This window comes from Vicugna pacos, chromosome 19 (genome assembly GCF_048564905.1).
Source record: "Vicugna pacos chromosome 19, VicPac4, whole genome shotgun sequence".
Classification (NCBI taxonomy): Eukaryota; Metazoa; Chordata; class Mammalia; order Artiodactyla; family Camelidae; genus Vicugna; species Vicugna pacos.
Window position 1 is genome coordinate 12,651,384 of NC_133005.1, and position 16,761 is coordinate 12,668,144.

Sequence of the window (16,761 nt, forward strand, 5' to 3'; positions counted from 1 at the left end):
TCGGCTCCTCCTCTGGCCACCTGCTGCATCTGATGGCTTCCTGGAGCCGAATAACACTGTAAAGGGCTATGGTAGGGATACCAGCTTTGGCCTTGTCCAAGTGGTCCACTTCATTGATGTAGCAGTGAAAGAGGGACCTAGATTCGTCATTGCACTGCCAGAGAACACCTTGGGCAGCAGCGGTCTTCCAAAGTCTGACACAAAGCTGTTGAGTCTAAATCTCTTCTCGGGAGACTCTGCATTGCTACAAAGAAAACCAAAATAAAATATCGTTCACACTGTAGCTCAGTGACCTGAAGAATCATAGTTTTTGCCATCTACTGAGAGCAAATCCCTGCACAGAGCATGTTGACATGCACTGGAATTGAAAGACATCACTTCTGAACACATACAATTAAACCCAAGGCAAAAGTCTAAAGTGAGGGCCCATGGACCATCCTAAAAAGACATCGTTCCCTGAGAATCCTCAATATTGGTGCCTCGCACACCAGTGTTTCTCCGTGGGACACTCAGATCTCTTCATCAGGATTCGTTAAAGTGCTTCTTAAAATGCAGAATTCTGGGGTGCACACCCTCAGAGTCTCCAGAGGTAGCGACTGGTAGTCTGTATTTTCATAGCCACCAGGATCACTAAACATGCTCAGGTTTAGCACCGCAGTCTACATCGGGTCACCTGAGCATCGACAATTCTGTCTCACGGGATGGGGGGTGCCATGTGTGTCAGGGTGCTGTCCTACCCATGTGTCTCCCCTGATTCTCAGAACTGACAGTGCTGCCCCAATGGGCACGAAATACCACCGTTTCACAATGCATACGCAGGGCGCCCGACTGACAGAAACAATCAGTGATAGGAGAGGGGACAAAACTCAGCTTCCTGTTACCTTGTTTCACTTACTGTGGGACGAGTGATCAATTCAAGGGTAATAAATCAGTGAATGAGTGAATAACATGACTCGCGTTAGTCCCACGAGTGCCTGGAAGAGCAAGCCTGGGCACATTGAGAACCATAACAGCCCATCTACTTAAATGTCATCCTCCACAGATCTATGTAAAGGTTACTTCCACCCAGGCAGTGACTCCAGAAGGGCAAGAATCATGTATGAACACACTCTCAAATCCAGAACAGAACCTGACAACAATTAGGCTCTGGAGTCTGTGTTTAGCGAGTGTGGAATCTCAGTGATTCCAGCTCTTACACCTTGCCTTCCCATCCCACCACACACGATATGGCCCTTATGTCCAGTTCTCCCGGGGCTGGGGCCACGGAACCCATTTATAGGACTGGAAGAATCTGATCATTTAAACCATCCCCCAGATTATCATCAAGAGTCACCTGCATTTCAGGGATCAGTAATCCCAGAAGCTTTGCAGTTCAGGCAGCTGAGGGATTTTTATATCAGCTCTGTCTTCTACTGTGACTGCCTGGGTGACATCAGACAAGGAATTCTGAAAAGCCTGAACTTTTCCTTTCAGGAATAATCTAATTAACAAATCTCGTTGACCACTCAACAAATGTGATATGAAGATCAATGATTTACACAGGAGTAAACATTCACTAGGTCGTGGATTTAGAATCAGAGGAAAATCATTTTAGAAAGATTGACAGAATGTAGCTTTAATGCGAATTTAAGTATTCTTACCTTTCAGTAAATCATCTTCCCCTACTTATCACTTCACCCAAGTTTAAAAGATGTCTGAGAACAGGGATGAGTGTGCCAGCAATCTGAGACCCAATAACCTAAAATGTCACCTAGGAAAAAGAGGGGAGTAACACATTTTTAAAAAGCATGGTGAGGATGGCAGGGCCATCCCCAACCCCAGACTAAGAAGCTCTGAGTAATAGCTTTCCTGCCTGCCTGGGGCATCAGCTGATGTGAAAATCCACCCAGAAACCTCACTGTCCAGCAGCTCTTCCGTAACACAGGCTACACTTTCTCAGAATTAAGAATTGCGTCCAGTAACCACTTGGCTGAAGAATAAAGACAAAGGAGAACAAGAGAGTTCTGCCCCTCCCAAGGGAGAGCCCAGACCTCGGGCTGCATGCACTGCGCCCACCTCCCTGGAGAAGAATAAACTGGAGAAGGGCGTTCTGCGAAACTGGGGTAGCAAAGGTTGAGGTGGGAACAGATTGACCAGCTGGCCAGGGACAGCCCCCTCCGTCGCTGCCTTGGCGGCTGCCTCAGCCCTCTCAGCCCATCCTGCCCACCTCCGGTGGCTAAGCTGTCAGGGAAATTGCTTTGCTACCTGAAGCAACAGAGGCTGCCCTCAGGCCAAGCTGCGGAAAAGATGGGAGCTAAACCCCTAGCTCCCCAGCGGCAGGCTCCATACCCCCGCCAACACCCCGACGCCCCCGCACCCTACCGCAACCCCGGGGAAATATGACCCGAAGAAGTGTGACCTGGGAACGAGGGGCAGCAGAGGCCGCCCCCACGTCAGGCCTGCAGAGAGATTGGAGCTTATCCTCCAGCTCTCCAGGGGCAGCCCCTGTCCTCTCCACCTCCTGATCTCACCGCGCCCACCTCCCAGGAGCAATCAGACCAGGTGTGGGGTGTCAGGCCAATCTTGCGCCAGAGAGGACGTCCCCAGGCCAGGTCAGGGGAGAGGAGAAGAATTGGCCCCATTAGGCGGGGCAGCCGGCCGTCGCAACTGCCTCTGCCCCTCGACCGCATTGGGCCCGTCTCCCAGGAGCAAGCTGACCTGGAGATGGGCATCCGGCTTCTTGGGCAGCAGAGGATGCCCCCAGGATTGGTCGTGGGGAAGAGGAGAGCAAATTGACAGGCTCCGCGCTGCAGGTCTTCTACCCCCGCCATCGCCACCCCCGCACCTTAAAGGCACCGCCCAGGGCGCTCCTCCCCCAGCAGGCTGAGTAGGACAGGTGCGTCTGGTGACCTGGGGCAGGAGAGGCCACTCCCACACCAGGCCATCGGGGAGACGGGAGCCAATCCACCAGCTCCCCAAGGCAGCCCCTACCCCCGCAGCAGCCACCACTCTTGCCCATGACCTCACAGTGGCCTTCTCTAGGGAGCAGGCTGACCTGGAGATGGACGTCCGACGAACTTGGGACAACAGGGACCGCCCCCAGGGCAAACCATGGGGGGAAGTGGGAGCAAATGGACAAGTTCCATGGGAAAACCTGCCGCTGCTGCCACCACCCCCAAAGTACCAAGTCCAACTCCCGGGGTCAGGCCGACTAGGATACACGCGTCTCATAACACAGGGCAACAGCGACCGCCCCCAGGACAAGACGCGGGGAAGATGGGAGCAAATGGGCCGCTCCCCCGCTGCAGGACCCCGACCACCGCCACCCCTACACCCTGACTACCCTGCCTCCCGCCTCCAGCAGGCAAAGTGGGACAGGGGTGTCCTGGGACCTGGAGCAGCAGAGGCCGCCTTCAGGCCACGCGGTGCAGACATGGAGCTAATCCACAAACTCCTACGGGGCAGCCTCCCTATGCCCGCAGCCACCACCTTACCAGCCCCCTGACCGCACCGCACCCATCTCCCAGGAGCAAGCTCACCTGGAGTCGGACCTCAGGCAAATCTCCGGAGGCAGAGGTCGCCCCCAAGGCAGGCCGCGGGGGAGAGAAGAAATGGAGCAGCTCCCTGGAACACATCCCCTGTCCCTGCCGCCTCCGCCGCCGCCTCCCAGGAGCAAGCTCATCTGGAGACCCGCGTCCCGCCTCTAGGGCAGCAGAAGCCGCCCCTGGCTCCGCCTCCGGGGAGAGCGGAGCGAATTGATCGGTTCCCCCGCGGCAGCCCCCCTCCCCCCGTGGGACCCGCACCTTAACGGCCCCGCCCCCACTCCGCACTCAGCAAGCTGAGTGGGACAGGAGTGTCCGGCGACCTGGGGAAGCAGAGGCCGCTCCCAGGCCCAGCAGCCGGGACAAGGCAGCTATTCCACCCGTTCGCCAGGGGTAGACCCGCTCCGCCCCTCTGCCGCTGCCGCCGCCTTCTGACCTAACCGCCCCACCTACCAGGAGCAAGCTTACCTGGAGTGCAACATCTGGCGAATCTCCGGCGGCCAAGCCCCACCCCAGGCCAGGCTGCAGGGAAGAGAAGAAATCGATCGGCTTGCCCGGGCAGCCTCCCAACCGCCACCGCCGCCGCCGCCGCCCCAAAGCATTGCAATAGCCTACCGGGGTCAGGCTGACTGCAAGGATGTGCACTTGCCTTCTTATCCTGGCCAGGTCCCTGAGCACCTCCCTGCATCCCTACACTCCCTGCACCTCTGCACCCCTGCTACTCTCTGCAATTCTGCATCCCTCCACCCCCACATCCCCTGAAATGCCTGCGCCCTCCACAGCCCCTGCACCCCTGTCACCAGTTACACTTTTGCACTGCTTACACTCCTGCACCCCTGCATGTCCCACACACCACCTCTTGGGCCTTTGGCAGAGTCTCTGCTGTTAGACCAATGCACAGGGACTCACTCTTTGCCAGTATATGATGCATCAGTGGACGTCAGGGGTTGCCTGCAGGAAGGTACATGTTCCCGGTCACTAGCCTGGGCCACTAGGGTGATCTCTGTGAGGTCACCCAGGACGGGTTCAGAGATGCTGTTCTCTGGGAAGAGAGGAGTTGAAACCGGTCTTGAGGGCAGAGCTGTGCTCACCAGGCCGTCCACGCTTCATGTTTTACACAGGGCTTCGGAGAAGTGAAATGGATCCAGCCAAATAATACCGGCCTGCTGTGAGCCCACCTCAGTCCTGGGCTCTGAGTCAGACCGACTGGCTCCCTCAATCAGGGCCCAGTTTGGGCACCTGAATGGTCCCTTTGAGGCATCCCATCAGTTCTCAGGATGAAGTCTGGCTGCTTCCACCCCATGGCCCTCCCTCCTACTGTGCTGGCCTCAGGAAGGTTCCTTATATGGGGAAGAAGGCAGCCCACACCCTACCCCACCCCTCACCTTTCTCTAACCCAGGCTGGTGCTCTCTCTGCCCCTCAGAGTCTGGGAAGCCATCCCTCTTCAGTTATGTCCCTTCTGAGATGGACTTGCTTCCACTCAATTCTAGGTGAGGATGCACCATGGAATGCACTGGGTAAGAGAACCAAAATAAATAATTTCTTCTGTGAGGTTGTCTGTTTATATACTGGGGCTGGGCTGTGTGTAGTTTGTTACAGCTATTGGTATGAGAGGCTAAAACAGCCTGTGTGTCCTTGTTTTCATCTCCCTGCTGTCTTTGGGTTTTCCCTAGACACTCCTGAGACATTTACTTCTGTTAGTATTATTCCTGTTATTACACACGGGCCCTACTGACATGGAGGTAAGGTGTTGGGGGAGCGGGACAGAGCAGGGCATCTGCAGTCCTGTGATTAGTTCTCATTGAGCCTGTGCCCTGAGCTGTGACCTCCACAAGTGTGTCTCTTTCCCCCCACCCCAATTTGGGTGACACAGAAGGGATTTCCCTTCTCCCAGGTTGGTTAGGCTCTGGTAAAATAATTTCTCATTAAAAAAACAAACAAACAAAAAACAACTTCCCCCAATGAAACAGAATGTTCTGGGTGTATTTCAATACAGTTATTATCTCCTCTCCAGGCAGGAAGCATGAGGAGTTATCCTCTGACCTTCATTCTGAGAACAGGACACGGTCCTGGATGTAAAATACATGAAAAAGAGCATGGGGCCCCTCTGACCGGCCCCCTGGACTTGTCACACTCTGATTTCCCCACACTGAGCCTCCTGCTGGCCTCAGGGACCTGTTAAATCTGCCTGCCTCCAGGGTTCTTACAAAAGCTGGTTCTGCCTTGGGAGCTGTGACTCTCCAAGCCTGCCCGCTGTTCCCTTTGCAACCTCTCTGAGTTGGGAGCAGCTTTCCCCCTCAGTCTTCTGGGATCTAAGAAGAGCAGTGGGTTTTCAGCTCCCTCAGATCTGGTGTTATTTTCAGGACAGGAGGAAGAACTTCTGAGCTCCACACCAGCTGGACCAGAGGCTGGAATTCTCCCTTCCTCTGCCACCGTGCAATCAGTGGCTGTGGTTCTAGCCGAGTTTCTGAAGATGTGGACTTAAACACACATATCCCAGCCCCCACAGGAGCCCACAGTCCCATAAATCCCCCCAGTTTCCACTGGTAAGTATGGAGCCGATGGGGACACGGGTTTTGGGACCACAGAGGCCTGACTGCACGACTTGCTCCGTGGCCTATTTAGGTGGTTGCTCTGGGCCTTGTCTGAAGTGGCTTGCTTACCACACCTGGTATGTGGGAAACACAAAATAAGTACTAGAACCTTCACTTTTTCTCCCTCCAGGGCCTTCAAACATAGAAAGTAATAAGTGAACTCAGACAGCCTAGTCACCACAATGAGGTCCGTCCAGCCTGGCTCTCCTGAGTGATGGGCACTGACTTGCACCTTAACTCGGAACAGTAGGGGAACCGCCTTCCTCTAACTGGGCCTCTCCCCACACCAGGCACGCCCTCAGCTCAGACGGGGCCAGCTCCCCCATTGAGGTGTGTGCTGGTGGCTTCAGTGTGACCTGGCCCTGCCGGGACATGAACCTGCAGTGAGTGAGGTGGAGGGTCGGGTGGAGGGGGGTCCCTTCTAGGGTGGCAGGGGGGCCGGTAGCACCCCTCCCAGCCTGGTGCCTCGGGCTCCCTAACACCTCCTACAGCTCCTGGGTTGGCTCCGGTCCTGGCCACTCCACACACCCTCCCAGTATCTTTTCATTATGTCCCTTTTCTGCTTTTATCAGCGAGAAGTGGCTTCTGTTGCTTGTTCAGTGAAACAGTACATCGGGAAACCAGACTACTTCTAACATCAGTAAAATACCAACCTCGGTCAGCTCGCCGGGCAGACCGTGCAGCACAAAGGCCTGAACAGGGCTGTGCGAACGGCTTACGTGAAGGGTCCTCATCATCTGTCTTCAGAGATACAGAAGCTGATGGTTCAGGTAAAACCTCAGGGTGGGATTGAGGAATCCAAAGCTGGTTGGTTTCAAAGGCTAACTGGTCAGACCAGACCCCTGAACTGTGGTCAGAAGCCTGGCTCAACGTCACACAGACTCAGCGCCCTAAGTGCCGGGTGGGGCCGGTGCTGTTCCCTTTGCAGGCTCTCGTTGGGGATTCACTGTAGCCCCTTAAATACAGCAGAAATTCCAGCCCCTTTAGCCCCCACCCTGAGTGTTCCATGACACAAATCCCGGGAGTGTTTAATTTTCATCTTTGTTTAGGAGGATGAAGGTGGTTCAAGAGAAGTCATAAATTCACACTTAGTGACACAAGGTCACAGCCAGTACTTCCTCCATGGAGAGCTATGTGCTCCCACAGTGGTGGCTGGGGGCTGGGCAGAGACCCTCTCCTGGTCCCAGAGGGACTCGCTCCTCTGGCCACAACTCATGGGTTGGACAACAGATCCAGAGGGTGACAGAGCATCTTTCCTGGGAATTTGAAACTGACACATAGAAATCAAGTTCACTCATCTGGGGATTGGTGGAGGGGAGGGGCGGTGGTTGGAAATCAAATGAAACCAGAGCATGAGAGAAAGTTAGAAGTGAAAGAGCGAGAGACAGAGAGACTGAGCTTGTGAGAGCAAATAGTCAGAAATAAGGCAAACAATCAGGGGACAGAGGAATTCCAGCTCCTGACTGTCTAGTCTGTCCCAGCCCATCAACGACCCCGCGAGATGTTTAATAACATTCCAGTTTTGCAGATTAGGAAACAGGCTGAAAGAGGTGGGGGCTGGGTTTGGGTGCACAGTTAATTCAATTGCCGCTGGACCCCACACTTCCCATTGCCTGAAGGCACCCTAATCCTCACTGGGACCCCTGTGGTCCCCTGACAGCCCAGCACCCTGATCAAAGGGCCCCTGCGGGAGTGGGAACCCCTCTTGAGTGTGGAGAGTTCCCTGCCCCGAGATGCCATGCATCAGCAAGCTCCCGCTCACCCCAGGTTAACATCAGCCCAGCTGTACAGTCTCCCAACACGCTTCCCTCCCTGCCAGGCACCCCCATCCTTACCACCGAGAGTACTGCAGGAATTCAGGCACAGGGATGCCCAAATCAACACGAGCCCACCGGCTATAGAAACAGCAGACTCCCAGCCCCACCTGGGTTGCGAGGGGACAGAAGGTGTCCTCAACTTCCATGTGTCTAAGACAATCTTCTTCAGCGGGAGGTTCTAGAGAAAAATAAAAGGTCCAAAACATAGTTCGGTGAGGAATTCCTCCAAGGACCTGACTCCAGTGTCTACAACCATGTGTACCTACCCCCGGACTTGGGGTGAAGGTGGATTATTGATCAGCACAACCCCTGGTGGCCCAGCTCCTTGGCTTGGCTGCCCAGAGGGGGCTGGGGGAATGGGTAAGGCCAGGGCACTCAGGAAAAGCACAGAGGACCTGACCTCTCCCTTCTGCACTCGTAAAACCTTCCCCAAATCTCAAGGCATTGGATAGAGATCTGCCACAATAATGAGATGCTCCCATCTCTTCATTCACTCCTGTCAGTTCACTTACATGCTGAGCATCCACTGGGTCCCAGGACATGACACATAGGATGGCTGATGGGACAGGCTTGGTCCTTCCCCCTGGAACCTGTTCAATCTGATCAAAGAATGATCACTCATAAAGAGTTTCTCAAAATTATACAGAGACCAAAGACCAACTGCAGTGTGAACCAAATTTAAAAATATATATGAAGATCCCCCAGTCTCCCCGCCTAAGGTTAACAGCATAAAGCAAAAAATTCTTGCCTTTAATCACCAGGGAAGTTGTCACCCCCTCTCAGGTGGAAAGGAGACTTATTCTTTGAGCACGTCACAGAAGTGCTCCATCGGATTGGACCAGGGCATCTACATTCATTCAGCAAATGTGTATAAGCTCCTACTACATACGGGAATCTCCTAACTAGACCGTTCCCAAGGCTCTCGGGCTTTATCAGTCAACAAAATAGGCATGACTCCCCATCACTGGGGGCTCAGAATTTTAGCAGAGGAAACAGGCAGCATGTTGGGGTAGCAAGAGTTTGGAAAAATTTTTAAAAAAGAGTGATATGAGCAAACTCGGGTGATGGCGGTGGGGTGGGAGGCAGGCAGGAGAGAATAAGGCAATCCTGGCAGATCTCACGGAGTAATGAACTTGAAGCAGAATAGATCTGGAGGAAGAAGGAAGAGCCGGAGCCAGAGGCCCCCAGAGTGAGGGGGAGAGTGTGGGCAGAGAGGCAGAGCACGCTGGGTCCTGAGGCCTTTGTGACGACTTTGGCTCCTAATGACATGGTGACCCGTTTAGTGAGTTTTGAGGGGAGGGGTGATGTAGTCCAACTTATGCTTTTGTGTTTGTGTTTTTTGGGGGTAAGTAATTTATTTATTTTAATGAATGTGCTGGTGATTGAACCCAGGATCTCAAGCATGCTAAGCATGCGCCCTACCACTGAGCAACACCCACCACCCCCAATGTATGTTTTTACAGGCTCCCTCTGACTCTGTGTGGATGAGAGATTGTAGGAAAGCAAAGATGGGAACAGGAGGCTATTGGTATCCAGGAAAGGCTGAAGGTGGCTCTTAGGAGGGCGGGGAGCAGAGAGCAGGTATTTAATTAAGACAGAATATCCAGAATTTTCTAACAAGCTGGATTTGCTGTCTGTGAGTGTAAAAGAAAGAGAGAGAAAGGACATGGTTCCAACATCTGGGCCTGGACAATGGGAGGGATGTCCTCTCCATCCACAGGGGATGGGAAAAGGTGGGGCTGAGCAGGTGGAAAGGGGCTGGTATCAGCTCAGTTCTTCAATGTCATGGTTAAGGGGTGTATTACATATTGCCACAGAACTGCCTAATAGGTAGAGGAATCTGTTTTCTTTTTCTTTTTAACATTTAAAAAATATAATTAAACATATTAATTGTATTATGTGAATGATTTGGGAATTTTGTTTCATGCCAAGTTATATGTTATATATAGCCAAATGGAACATATATCAAAAAGGGGAGAAATGAGGGCTTTTACATAAACTGACTGTCCGTAACGTAGGTAAAATTTCAATAAAACCAGTCTTCAGGGCAAAAGCCTCATCTCGGTGTTACATAAAAATAAATGAAAAACGACTATGTTGATGTACCATTATTTCATGTTACATAATAGCCCCAAACTAACAGTGTTTAACTATGAGGCTTGTAGAAATACTATTCGCTTTATTCACATAAATACAGAAGTGCAGAAATGTTCTAAGGTAGAATTAGCATCTTAGTGGAAATAATACATATTTAAGCATTTTACATGATATATATGTACTGATTCAAAATTTGGAAAAGTAATTACATAGTAGAACATATGTATGAATGTGAAAGCAAGATGAATGAAAGGAAAAGAATGTGATGTGAGTCTCAGGGATAAAGGCTCAGATGGAAAGGGGAAATCAGGGAGTTTTGGAGAAATCGAGAAATTGATGGCATGCCAATTTCCAAGGCTGGGTTGCTTCCACCAAAGGAATAGCAGAGAGAGAGAGGAGAGGCCCAGGAACCCACCCTGGGGAACACCCACAGTATATGTCTGGAAAAAACAGGAGACATTGGCAAAGGACCAGCCAGCAGGCCAAAAGCAGAAACAGACAGAGAGATGGGCTGGAGGTTGAGTGAAGCAGGAACACGGGGTAGGAGGGATGGAAGAGCTGGGTCAAATGCTGCCGAGGGGCCAAGCATGATGAGGAGTCAAAATTGACCACTATATTTAGCAACATGGGGTCACTGATGGCCTTGACAGGGCAGTTTCCATAGAGCGAGGGATCAGGCGAAAAGCCAGAATGGGTGTAAAAGGGGATGGCTCAAGAGAAGATGCAGACAGCGAGTTTAAACAACTCCTTAAAGATTTGCTGCAAAGACACAGGGTGGCAATTGGTGGGGGTGAATTAGGGTCAAGGAGTGCTGTTTGTTTAAGAGGATGGACGTTTATATACTGATGGTGCCAACTAGCAGGAGAACAAAATAGATGAGGCAGTGAAAGAGAGGATGGTTTTGGGAGTGACAACCCAGAGAAGATGGGAGGGATGGGGCCTCGGGGACTTTTGGAGGAACTGGCTTTCGATGCCACTTTTAATAAGCGCTGGGGCACCGAGAGTGAGGTCACAGACATCAGAAGGCGAGCGGATGTGCTGGGAGTTGCTTGTGAAATTTCTCTTCTGTTGGCTTGTTTGCTTGTTCAAAGTAGAAAACTAACCTTACCATCTGAGGAACAAGGAGGAAGAAAGAGTTACTGGAGCCATGAGCAGAAGATAAGAAAGAGCCTTCCAGGGAGAATGGGACAGTAAAAAGAGCAGGGGGAGGCGGGGGAGTGCGCTCCCAGAAAGTTACATTTTCTCTTTGACGTCCCCAAATGTGTGATGTGTTATTACCCTTCCTGCTGTCTACAAAATAAAAATTAATTATGGTTCAGAGGAAATGCTATTTCATTCTAAGAGGCTGCCTGTTTCTCAGGAATGGTCATCTTAAACTGCAAATATTACAAACAATGTTGAAAAGATGAACCTGTGTACCTAAAATCCCCTATTTTCTATTAATCTGTTTACTACTTAGTTCCCCTATCAATAACACATAACAAATACTGCCATGATGGAGGTACATCGATGCTTAAAAGGAAATGAGATCTGTATCCTTTTGCTAAATTCCATGGCTTCCTTAATATGCAGTTCCACTTGGAATTTAGGAATGTCTGGTATAAGAAGTGAGAAACAGTTTGAGAAAATCCCGGCTCAGAATTATACATCACAACCACATCTCACAAGTATATACAGCCATAAAAAAGTTTAAAAGCAAAACTCCGTAACTACTCTTAAAGACCTTTGCAAACCTGGGCCTGCCAAGATGTTTCCAAACTGGAAAGGAACTCCAATCTCTTGCCTGGTACCGGACCAGAGGCTGGCCAGCCTTTTCTGTAAAAGCGAGAGAGTAAATATTTTCAGTTTTGCAGATCATTTTGTTGTAACCATGCAGGTAGGCAATAAGAAAGCTAAGAGCACTGGGAGACAGGAAACAAACAGGCATGCCCACACTCTCCCTTCCACTCAGGGCAGCTTCTCTGTGGTGGGGAGCTTTGCCACAATCACTTGCTTCTTTTTTCCATTGGTTTCTTTGTTTCCACCTTACTGCTCGAGCTCAGAACTTCAGGTGGGCCTGGTCCTTCAGCATCCATGCAGAGAAGGCTGAGCGGGGTTGGGAACCCCACCTGATGGAGAAGAGAGATTACTGGGAGGGACATTGTGGAGGCCACCATGACACGAGACAATCACACCTTCTGGGGTGAAAGGGAATGAAGACAAGGGAAGGACACAGTAGTGGGACCCCTAGGTCACCTGCCAGGCTTGTTCTCCCTCCACGGCAACCATGGGGGCCTGGGGGGTGTTGGGCTTCAGCTACGGTGATTAGGATGAAGGGACTCAATATAAAGGACCCTCCAACTCCTCACTAGGTTCCAAACGCAGCCCCTCTAAGTCAACCCTCTGAGTTTCTGGAACTCTGCTGGAAGAATACATGAGCAGGCCAGAACCAGAGCCCAAGCCAAACATGACAGGGATCTCGTGGGGCTGTAACCCCATGCTCAGTGGTCGGGGACTCCTTGCAAATCTGCAGAAATCCCTGTTCCACCTCATTCCTGGGAGAAACCCCAGATCTCCTCCTGCTCTGTCTGTTCTTCTCTTGAGGCTATTGTCCTGGAGGGATGCTGAGTCCTTGAACCTGGTCCTCCAAACGTACATAAGCAGCCTGTTCAATAAAACAAATTATGCACTTTTTCACATTTGCCAGTTTTTTGATTCCAGAAAGGCTGTGGGACTCATTCTCACAGTCTCCTGTGCCCCCACCACATGGTGGCCCTCTGCTCATGTAAACACGATTTCCCACAACTGCACCCTGCCTCCCAGCTTGTCAGAGGGGAGTGTCCCACAAAGACACAGGTGTTTGTGAGGATCCTGTCCCCCAGCAGAAAGCCTGCTCCTGGAGCCACGGACAGGGATCTGGCCTCCTAAGCTGCTCAGCTCTAATTCAAAGGCTAAAGTGGGGGCCCCGAACATTGCTGAATGACTTTCTGAATCACCTGGACTGGAGGGGACTGATTTTCTTTCCAGGAATGGAGGTAGCACAGCCTCCATTTTCAGGGCTGACCTTGACGATGGATCTAGTTCTCCCGACTGCACCACAGGAAGGACTGGCCCTTCCATCCCACAGGTTGGAAACCCAACCCAAAGGAGTACTGAAGCAGTGCATTGCTGCCAGGTCCAGCATCCCTGCAGAGTGGCCTCTGCCCTTGAATGACCCCCTTCCCAGGGCCTTTCTTGCCCGGACACCACCACACCCCAGGCTGTGCCAGAGCTCTGGGGCTCTGCGTGTCCAGGGCACATAGGTGGGACCTGAGCCAGGTGTCCCCTGGGCCTCAAGGGAGAGAGGTCTGCTTCTGCATCAGGGGAAGGTGACCCCACAAGGCTGGCAGGACACTCTCAATATGGACCTCCAGGAGCCCTGGGAGCAGTTTCCCTGCAGGTGTTAAGAGCCATCATCAGGAGGGCAGGCCCCTCTTTGTGCAGACCATCCAGCAGTGCTGGGCCCACGTGCTGACCTCAGAAATCTACATGACCCCAGGATACCCCAGGCAACCTCACAACTTCGTCACTTGGTGACCTGGGTACCACGAGCTCCTTGGCCATCCCATGAGGGTGGTCCTTGCAGGCATGATCTCCAGGTTCTTCCGTTGAGAAATCCCCCTGGGTTTCTGTGGTCACAGAGAAGACACCAGAAGATTCTAGTCCTGCAGTGACCCCCACAGCAGTCAGCTCCCCTGTGCATGTCCAGGGACAAATGACAGCAATTTATTGCCAGGAACCGTGATGAACAAGGGGGTGGGATTCCATACTAAGTTCAGGATCCTGGTAACTCACTCTGCACCCCAAAAAGCTTCCATGAGAAATGTGTGTATTGGGATGTCTGTGCCCCTAGAAGAGCTGTTCCTGAGGGTTCCTGGGACCCTCCAGCCCCTCTCAAGGTTCTCAGATCCTGGGTCTAAATTTCTATCTGCCTCTTTTGGTGTACAGCCACCTGTGTCTCGTGGTCATGGGTCACTTTATTGCATGACTTGGCATGTTCTTAGTGCTCGTCCTCCACCCCTGCACTAGACTTCCCAAGATGTTCCCACTGACCCTTGGCTCCCTGGGTGGCTCAGGGGGCCCTAAGTCTGCACCCTTCACTCTCCTCCTCTACCCCCACCTCTGGGGCCTCCCCTAGGTGGACTTGGAGGTGTTTGTAAATGAGTCTTACACAAGGACATGTCTGGACAAAGCAGGACCCCACCCCCGGAAAACTCACCTGCTCCCTTCTCAGAAGAGGACCCCACAGCCCCACATTGCCTCCCAGGGGTCTACTCAACACAGTCCCCCAGTTCTGGGCAAGGTGTCTCCCTGGAATCCTTGCTTCCAGGAAGAGTCTCTCTGTCCTTCTTCAGAGCTTAGAGGTGTTCCCATGTCCCTGACCACCAAGATGCCCAGCACAGTCCCTTCAGTGACCTGGAGAGACAAGGAACTTATGTGGCCACAGGTCTCACAGGACACACCTGCTGGGACCCCAGGCTAAAGGGCTGTCCTTCTGCCTTCTCAGGTGTGGCTCCCGTGGTACCTTTTTGCAGGGGGCCCAAACGGGGAGTGTGGCCCAAAGCAGTTCATGGGGCTCTCTGGGCAGGGAAGACTTGGGCCAGGTGGCCTTGCCTGGTTTCCCTGCTGGGCCACTCTGAAAACCCCCGCTCCTCTGGCTGTGGCTGGAGGCCCCTCAAACCTCAGGGCTGGGCCCTTTCTCTCAGCCTCCACTGACTCCAAAGCCACGCTGGTGCTGGCGAGGGGAAAGAGCTTTCTTGCCTTCTTTTGGCCAAGTTGCCACAGGTGGATGCTGCGGGGAGCTGGAGAGAGAGGTAGCACTTGCTCAGATGTGAGTGGTTAAGCAATTTGACACCCTGTCAACTAGCCTTAAACATTGGAATGAGGACTTTCCCGGTAAAGCTGAAAGTTACTTTCAGTAACTTGTCTAAAGATTTCTTTTTTTTTTCCTACTTAAAGACTCATAAAACCTCTCCCAGGTCATTCCTGGTATGGACCATTATCCAGGGATCAATCAGGAAATGCAGGAGGAGAGGGGTGGGGGTGGGGGAGAGGGGAGGGTCGATCAGAGCCCACGGAGGGGCATCTCCTATGCCCCTCACTGGAGCCACACACTGGGCAGTGACTTCTGGCATCCAGCTCTCCTGTTCTCAGGCCCATTCCATCTGCGGGGTTTCCCAAAAACATAATGGTGGAAGGGCCATGGAGGACACCTAGACCTTCCAGAATAGTCAGGGGGAGCAGAGTCACCATGCTGGCCCTGGGTTTGGAGACAGACCTGCAGTGGAGACCACAGGCTTCTGAGAAGCCAGTTTCGAAATAAAGGCAGTATGCGCTGGAATACCCAGTTCGAGCGAGTGCTTCATCATAGACATGTAATTAACATAGTTCTCACCACTAAATTCTGTGTTCCCAACATGCTACATGAATGACGGCTTCAACACACATTCATTTCTGAGATGTGAACAAGTGTAGAGCTGCTCTTTCATCCAGCATAATGGGCATGGCTACACCTAAGAACACTTACCAAGATTTCTCAGCAAGAGCCAATTTCGAAATAAAGGCAGTCTGTGCAGGAAAATCCTGTTGGACTGAGGGCTTCCCCATACACATGTAAGTTATATAGTTCCCCTCACCATGAAACGCTGTTCCCAACATGCTACATGCATGAAGGCTTCGACAACATTCAGTTCAAAGATGTTAGCAAGTGGAGAGCCGCTCTTTCATTCAGCACAAAAGGCATCGTTACACCCAGGAACATTTACCCAGATTTCTCAGCTGGTTCCTTCAGCCAGATTCAAAATAAAGGCAGTTTGTGCTGGGAAGGCCTGTTGGAGCGTGTTCAGAGCTGTTTCAGGCTCTGTCCCAGCTGGAGGGTGCAAACCCCAACCTCCAGAAAGAGGGACCAAGACCCCACCCGCCAGGTGGTGTTGCCTTTGTTGGGGAACAGTGATCTTTGGGTTAGATATTTTGCGGCTCTCTCTAAAAACTGCTTTGACTTAAGTTTGCATCCTAGTCACCAGTTCCAGGGCAACAGAAAAAGCATACCCTACATCCCTTTGCACTCAACTCTTCCCAAAAGAGCAAATATTTGTCCATGAAAATACCAGCTGCTCTTCTAAGGCCCACTAAATGCCCAGCAGTGTGGGCGGTGCACTCTTGATCAGGGACAGGAGGAGAGGGAACAGCGGTCCTCCGGCAGGCTTGGCCTGGTGTGGCAGCTGCGCTGTGGGTGCGTGGTGGGGAGGGCATGCAGGGAATCCTGTTTGAGGGGCCTCTGTGCACGCCTGCATTATGGTATGAGGTTTCATACAAAGGCTCCAGGCATCCTAACTGGTCAGATACAGCCCCCACCCTTGGGCTGGAACCACCAGGAGATAAGTACCTGTAACTGGGACAGTGCCTGGTGTGGGGAGAGGTCATGGGACACTCCGGGGGCAGGGGTGGTGGTGCTGGGGAAGGCAGGGGATACAGTGAAGGGTGGAGGGAGCAGGGTCCTTTGCTTGGGGGTGCGAGTTCTTTGGGAGACCACAGGGCATGGCACACATCATCCCCATCCCATACCCCAAAATCCTAGCCCCGCCAACAAAGGGGCTGCTCTGCACCCTCTCACCGTGGCTCTCCTGTAAGACCGCACCCAACCCGGCAGCTGGCACCCTGCCTACCTCCCCTCTTGGGACAGATCCTGTCTTCTTGGAAACTGCCTAGCAGCG

General features: G+C 52.3%; 2 long non-coding RNA genes across 3 annotated transcripts; both read right to left on the reverse strand.

The window, feature by feature from the left end:
* LOC140687376 (uncharacterized) lies at positions 1 to 6,858 on the reverse strand. Of its 2 annotated transcripts, XR_012061632.1 has the most exons (6): positions 6,770 to 6,858; positions 4,907 to 5,035; positions 4,431 to 4,563; positions 3,990 to 4,043; positions 1,641 to 1,738; positions 1 to 244 (listed from the first exon to the last, which is right to left on the reverse strand). It is a non-coding gene; the product is annotated as an uncharacterized lncRNA (long non-coding RNA). The 2 variants fall into 2 exon arrangements; XR_012061631.1 differs by lacking the exons at positions 3,990 to 4,043; positions 4,431 to 4,563; positions 4,907 to 5,035; positions 6,770 to 6,858 and adding an exon at positions 3,519 to 3,552 and having other exon boundaries at positions 1,641 to 1,750.
* A 1,587-nt stretch (positions 6,859 to 8,445) lies between these two features.
* Positions 8,446 to 14,331, reverse strand: LOC140687377 (uncharacterized). The gene is made up of 5 exons (XR_012061633.1): positions 14,268 to 14,331; positions 12,558 to 12,674; positions 11,964 to 12,138; positions 11,754 to 11,845; positions 8,446 to 8,532 (listed from the first exon to the last, which is right to left on the reverse strand). It is a non-coding gene; the product is annotated as an uncharacterized lncRNA (long non-coding RNA).
* Positions 14,332 to 16,761: the final 2,430 nt, after the last annotated feature.